We start from the raw sequence: 6,171 nt of genomic DNA, 5'->3' as shown, positions 1-6,171 counted from the left end.
CCACCAACAAAGTAATTGAGATTTTAAAGCCTAATTTTTCTTATGATAGGGCTGACTGAAAACTCTACTTTGAAAATGGTTCCGACTAACTTCTTTCTGAAATGTTTTATGGAAATATGAAATCAAGATCATATCTATAGAAATATGGTTCAAAGACCTTCGAAAAGTTTGGTGACATTTACCGGATACTACGAATGTTCATATCAAACCGATAAAATGGAAATATATTCTTAAAAAAAATCTTAGACTTAACTTTATATACTGCTATTTACAATACTACTATGGACATATGTATGGTGCACGATCAATGACATACGCCTTCATACTCATTAGGCTAAAACTAAGCTGTGGTCCGTAGAAAAATAAGAAATAAATCAATCCATTGATGTATTGATGCAAGAAATATTGGAACAGTAGGACAAACATCTAACCACCGAATTAAAAAGAGGTAAATATGCAATTCAAAATATAAATAAGTTCTGAGCATACTCTGTGCTTCCTATAAGTGAAATATTGACATAAGCTTATAACTTTGTAAGAAAAGTACTTTACAGGAACGTATTTAACATATCTTCATACAATTTAAGCTTCAAAAAATTAAGAACAATGTCAAGACCGTAGGATTGGATAAAATGATAATTACTGGCATTACCGTGCTCCAAAAATTGAAATCTCAGAGGTATAGTTCTTTGAATAATTTTATTAAATCTTAACTTATATACCGACACAACATATAGACGTGACGTGATTAATGTCGAATGAATAGAGTTACCATTATTCCTCGCCATATTTCTCCCAGTGAAAAAACTTACTAAACTCATTGTATTAGGAATGACAACAACAACATCAGTCTCATTGTTTCCAGAACGACTTTAACCACCAAATGAAAACAAGTTCATTCCAATTTCTTTTGTCCAAGTACAGCTGGTTACGGCACTATTTTTTGAAAAATATTTAGCTTTATCGGAACGAGTCGAGCAAGAACGCATTTCACACCCAAAATATCTACAAAAATCATTTGAACGGACTCGAAAGATGTCGAGCTGTCATCTCTCTAATACTTGACTGATGATTTTCAAGCACCATACCTTTCACTTCTTTAATATTTTCAAAGGTTGAAGAGGTATGATTCATGCCTTTTCCAACATTCGCTATGATTCCGCTAATGAAATTTGTTTCAATTTTTTGTTCGACATTTTTATGCATTGTAAAAATCAAAACGCACTACTGGAGTGTACCGACTTAGGCAACTGCTGTGAACTGATTGACAGATTGGGCTCATATTTGCCATAGTAATTAGGGGTAGCCCTACAAACCTTCCGTCTTCATCATGCATTACCAAGATGCTAGCGAAAGATTTATAGGATCTTTTTATTTCTTTTCAAATATTCCGTGTTTAGATCATTCCATATATTTTTTATTACAATTAAATAAACCCTGAACTAAAGCATTATCTTTAGGCCGAACATAGACGTACAAATCCCAACCTCTTGGCTGTTGAAAAAGAAATGACGATGATGACTAATCGTTCATGGTTTTTACGACTTCTGTAGCAGTTTTTTTAGACATGTGATTTTCAATAAGGCAGTACTTTAATCGGAGTTGGTCCTTTTGACAGCTATTACTTGTTTTACAATCAGGTTTGTTTGTTTTTTCACAATAAGTAAACTTACTTCTGAACAACGCTTGAAAATCGTGCAAAGTGATTACCAAAATAATGGTTCGTTCTTGCAATGCATCCAATATTCAGTCGATATAATAACAAAGTAGAGTCGGTAATTAGAGCGAACGTGAATCGGTTTCGCACCACCTTTACTCTAGGGAATAAAGCGCTTTCTCAGAGACGACGTATACTACACACTGAAATTGAAACCACATGTCGAAACACTCGCAGTGCAAGGACCGCACTACTATTGTTATCTTCGCGTATTTTAAAGAAGAAGTTTTGCAACGAGTTTGAAATTAACACGAAATCTGGGATGGAGAACTTTGAGAGATCAAGATCAACCTGGCTTATATGATTTATCAATTAAGTTCAAAATATACGTAAAGCTCGGGACACGTTTGGATACAACGAAGAAAAACTTCCATTCCATTTCGATGTTTAAATTAAAAAATAGAAAGGATTTATACTTAAAAATATAGTTGCAACATCAAATAGTTCACCTCCATGCCATAGAGCAATTTTATTTTTCGAATTTGCAAAAAACCAACTGAGCGGAGTGCAGCACGTTCCTCTAAAGGAGCATTTTAGACAGACAACAATCGACAACCGACAAGTAGACTAGCACCCAACATAACTGGAATATGTGCACTTCCAAACGCTCATTGCCACAAAGTTGCCGACAAGCCAATGACAGTACATGTGTGTATGAGTCCGTCTTTTTTTGTTTTTGTTTGAGCGCAGGAATGCATTCTCAGCCTTATAATTTTCAAGATCTCGCCTGAGCAATGCCATTCGGCTTCATTTGCTTTGCACTCGCTGCGATCTGTTTGATGCCACTACATCCAACGGAGAACAGACACACCGCTCCAAGGAATTCGCAATGCAATGCAAAACACGGTGAATGCGAATGAAATGGAACTGCTTTGATCACAGACCAACGGACGACAATGGACAACGGCTGGGATATACAACAACAGCACCTATTGCAGAAAGGAGGCATTGCAGTTGTGGAAATGAAGCGTTGCATTAACAAGTAACTATGTATGTGCGTATGTACATTTGTACGGATTTGAGTAAGGCTGTGAGAAGGTATTGGCGGCGCAATGAATGGACGGACAGTCGAATAGGCTGTAGATGTCGTATAAGAAGGCCGACGGGTCAAATAATGAATAAGAACACTTTAATGTATGCATATATATATAGATATATATATTTGTTGTTGTCGCTTACTTCATTCTTGTTGTTTTGTTCTTGTTTTTATAGAAGCTCTGCCTGCTCCATTTCATGTGGTTGTTGTTGAAGCAGGCCGGCAATCACAACCAAATCATGCACCTCAATGCAAAACCAGTCAATAATGCTTTTTATTTCCTTTTGATTGACAATGTAGCTATACACATATGTATATGCACACTCTCTCTCATCCATAAGTATATAGTATGCAGATATATACCTACAACCACATGCCTTGCGGCACAGGTACTCGTCCGCATGTGATCGTACAAGAATTTGCAATTATTTCTTATTGAAGTCACAAAGTTGCATTTGCACTCGAGCAGGCTAATTCATCATCAAAGGAATAACCAAATTGGCCTCAACTGCTGCAGCTCGGAACCCCTTTTATTTCACTGCATTTCCGCTGCGCCTTCGAAGGTAGATATGTGCTTGTATTATAGCGAGTCATTCCTCTGCTTCTTCTTCTTTCTCATGTTCTTCTTACGCGATGCCTTGCAAATATGCAGGTATGTGGGTTCAAAAGGTGCGTGCCGCATGTACCGCATGTGGCGCAACTCTTTTTCCTGTTGCGCTTCTTTCATTTGCCATTAGCTGCACGGAGCACTTTCAGTTTGAAGGGTTTTGGATTTTGCCAAGTGTTCTTTTGGGTAAATTAGAAGTGCGTGGTTGATGAGTCATAGGGTTTTATCAGCTCTTTCGCAACATGAAATGCTTTGAGTTCAGCTGGAAGTACCTGATTCCAACGAAAATTTCGAAATAAGGCTGATACTAACAGAATTTAGTAATATTGCATAATCTTCGAATTTATGAGGAATTACATCATTCAGCATTACAAGAGCGAATGCTCTTCCATCGTAATCGAATAAAATACAGAGGAAAGGTACATATCAATGCCTCCTTTTTACTTGGAAATGTGGTTGGAAACACAATTTCGGCAATCAGCTAAGTTACTGAGCAGTGATAGAGATTTGGGCGACCTTTGGTTTGTCGCATTATATAAAACACATCATGCTTTTTTATTGTATTTATAATGGTGTTATCAATATTTTTCGCCATGGCAAATCCAAATAATTTCCACGATCGAGCCAAGAAGGCAGGAAAGTCTTAATGAACGCAGAGTGTTTTTGATCATTGAANCAAGTGTTCTTTTGGGTAAATTAGAAGTGCGTGGTTGATGAGTCATAGGGTTTTATCAGCTCTTTCGCAACATGAAATGCTTTGAGTTCAGTTGAAAGTACCTGATTCCAACGAAAATTTCGAAATAAGGCTGATACTAACAGAATTTAGTAATATTGCATAATCTTCGAATTTCTGAGGAATTACATCATTCAGCATTAAAAGAGTCAATGGACTTCCATCGTAATCGAATAAAATACAGAGGAAAGGTACATATCAATGCCTCCTTTTTACTTGAAAATGTGGTTGGAAACACAATTTCGACAATCAACTTATTTACTGGGGGGTGATAGAGATTTGGGCACCTTTGGTTTGTCGCATTATATAAAACACATCATGCTTTTTTATTGTATTTGTAATGGTATTATCAATATTCTCGGCCATGGCAAATCCAAATAATTTCCACGATCGAGCCAARAAGGCAGGAAAGTCTTAATGAACGCAGAGTGTTTTTGATCATTGAAATAAACTAATAATATAATAATGCTGAGGTACTCGAACGAACTCTAACTACCCTTACTTATCTGTGTAATGTACTATTTTAATCACATTTTATATCCTTGTATTTTTATTACATTTAAAAGTTTTTTTTTTAAACTATTACACTTTGAGGAAAAGGTCAGAAGCTCTACTCAGAACATACCATCATACCATTACTTAAGAAATCCTCAACTTTCTTTATTCATTCATTATTATGAATCCAGTTCATCGGGAACTAACAAAGATGTACAAAAAAAATCTTTTTTTTTTTTTGTGCGAACATGCTAATAAAATTCATATCCACCTCGATGCCTACGGATCAATAGATAAATCAAAACGGGACGACCTTAGATTCTTTGTAGCAGCAATGCTCCACTTTAGCCACTACACTGTTACCATATAGATTACATTTTATCATATATAGGACCTACGTGATGTTAAAATGGAATCAGGCACTCAAATTTAGTGAAAATGGGCTCTGTTTTGATTTTTGTTATGCAGATAATTCTATCCCATTTATAATTTGAACAAAATGTCGACCAAATGACCAACACGGCGCTGTTTATATATCTCCAACCCTTTGTGCCAATTTTGGATGACCCGGTGCAGCTGAATCTTGTTTTCGAGCGTTGATGGTTTATAGGCGTAAACCTTTGATTCAACAATAGTCTAAAGCCGTTGATCATACTATCTTGTCTTATTGTTGTTTTCTTGTTTGAAAAACTCCGTCAACACTATACTATAACGCTCGCTGTTGATGATAACGACATTTCGTGCCTCATTTCGAAATAAATAAGGCTCGATGATACCGCCATATCACAATCTGCACCAAACGGTCTATTTCTGGGTATGAAATTGGGTTTCCTTATTCCTGTGATGATTTTACTCATCCCAATAGCCAAAGCTTCATTTGTGGACGAAGCCATTAAGACAGAATTGGGCTTCACCTTAGAAGAGAGTTTCTGAGAAATTTGCACGAATGGTGCACATGAAGCATGACATGAAAAAATTGCTACTTACTGAAAAAAACTGACAAAATTTGGAAGAAATCCGTAAATAAACATGGCAGCCACGAGTAGTCCTTCTGATAGACGTTTTTCGTTTAAATACTATACGTATGAGTATAAAAATAGGAGAATCAGTTTTTTAGGCGGTGGTTAGCTTTACTATTTTCTAAAATGAACTCAAACGAGATGTATTATACGGGATATTTGTTAGCCTGATTGGATAATGGTACTTAGGTATATGCTAAAATAAATACCAGAGAACTTCTAAGGATATCAAACATGAAGAAGTAGTAGCGAGTGCGAGATAAGGATCGAACCCGTATTGGAATCAGTTTTCATTCATAACGTATTTATTCTCCTGACTATTTAAAAGAGTGGAATACATTTTTTTTGTTTGATAACCAGATCTTAAATTTACTTATTGAAACATTATAATATTTTTGTGGTTGTATTAGTGAAATTAATACGTACTTTTTGTTGCTACACAATATTGATTTTATATGATAGTGTTTGCCGAATTAAGGGCAAAACATTACCTAAATTAGTCATCCGCTGACAACTTGCAGTGTCCTTGTTCCAGTTTTGTTATTTGCAGCTGCATTTGGCGCC

The sequence above is a fragment of the Bactrocera latifrons genome, unplaced genomic scaffold (genome assembly GCF_001853355.1).
Source record: "Bactrocera latifrons isolate USDA-ARS-PBARC rearing strain unplaced genomic scaffold, ASM185335v1 scaffold_460, whole genome shotgun sequence".
Taxonomy (NCBI): Eukaryota; Metazoa; Arthropoda; class Insecta; order Diptera; family Tephritidae; genus Bactrocera; species Bactrocera latifrons.
Note: the sequence above shows the minus strand (reverse complement) of the source record.